At 58.8% G+C, this 1293-nt stretch overlaps 1 long non-coding RNA gene across 1 annotated transcript; it reads right to left on the bottom strand.

Annotated features, from left to right (window-relative positions):
• On the bottom strand, positions 1 to 680 carry LOC102496646 (uncharacterized). The gene is made up of 3 exons (XR_336352.3): positions 444 to 680; positions 226 to 313; positions 1 to 76 (listed from the first exon to the last, which is right to left on the bottom strand). It is a non-coding gene; the product is annotated as an uncharacterized LOC102496646 (long non-coding RNA).
• Between the last annotated feature and the right edge of the window lie 613 nt (positions 681 to 1293).

Here is a 1293-nt window from a genome sequence, read left to right as displayed (position 1 = left end):
TGCACAGGGGCCATCACACCACCTTGTTGATGATGACCCCCAGGTCTTCGATCTCACACTGGACTTCATCTCCCTTCTGCAAAAGAACAGGCCACAGAGGCCTCAGCCCTTTGCTGTGACACACACGTCTGCACACACACAGGCCCGCATTCCTCTAATCTGAGTCCAGCCTGCTAGGCCTTCCCGGGCCCTGTGCTGGCACCCCTTCCTCCTTAGCTAACCTACCTTGAGAAAGACAGGCGGTTTCCTGAATACACCAACACCTGGGGGCGTCCCAGTCAGGAAGATGTCCCCTGGGTAAAGGGTGACAAACCTGGGGAAAAGCAAAAGGACCCGGTGAGATCTGGAGCTGATGTGACCTGCCAGGGACAGAGGGCTCAGCTCGGCATCCAGGTGTGTGGGGGGCCGGGTGGGGGTGGCCAAGAGGCCCCAATGTAGCTTACTGGGAGACCCAGGCTATCAGCTCTTCCGTCTTAAACACCATCTGGTTGGTGTTGCTGCTCTGGACCACCTCCCCGTTGAGTCGGCAGCAGATCTTCAAGTTGTGTGGATCTGAAATGCAGACACCACAGGGTCATCCCTTTTCCCCTCAAACCTCTCCCCACATTTCAGAAAAGGACACTCTCTAGAGTCTTCGAAACTGGCGAGGTGGAAGGGCTTCATGGCCACTCCCACTCGGCACTCTACCCTGGAACTCCCCACAGACACCAGCCTCCTTGGGCTCCTGCGCCCCACCACCCAGGCAGCAGCCATCCAGATGAGTCAGGAGGAACGTTCCAGACTGACGGTGCACAGACAAACGCCTTGGAAAATGGAGTGTCCGCTGCAGAGGCCGAGCACTGTAGCTATAACACAACTCCGCACCCAGCAGGGACAGGGTGGTGGCTCGTGCAGGGACGATCAGCTCCTGTGTGCCTGACTCTGAAGGGATGGCTTACCCGTATCAGTCACTAGCCAGCATGGCTGACGCCAGTGTTGGGCTGTGCACCCCACACCCACCCCCACAGACGGGGCAGCTGGAGCCCAGTGCGGCCTAGCTGGGACTGACTGCCCAGGCTGCCATAGGCATGGGCGGCTTGCGTGGCTGTGCTTTAGGGCCTGCACTCTGCCCTCTCGGTCACTGCCTCACTCCCGGCTCTCATGGTGTCCTGGCTGCTGGTAGGTGTGTTTACATGGTGGCTGGGTGGGGTCTTGCTGGTGCTCACATCTCCCTTACCGTGGAAGTGCACAGGCTCTGTGACAGCCACTCTCTGCCATCTCAAGTGCCCCCTTGGTTCCTTTCAACTTAAAGAC

Source organism: Tupaia chinensis, unplaced genomic scaffold, assembly GCF_000334495.1.
Source record: "Tupaia chinensis unplaced genomic scaffold, TupChi_1.0 Scaffold135030_1, whole genome shotgun sequence".
Lineage (NCBI taxonomy): Eukaryota > Metazoa > Chordata > Mammalia > Scandentia > Tupaiidae > Tupaia > Tupaia belangeri.
Note: the sequence above shows the minus strand (reverse complement) of the source record. Positions and strands in the feature narration are given on the sequence as shown.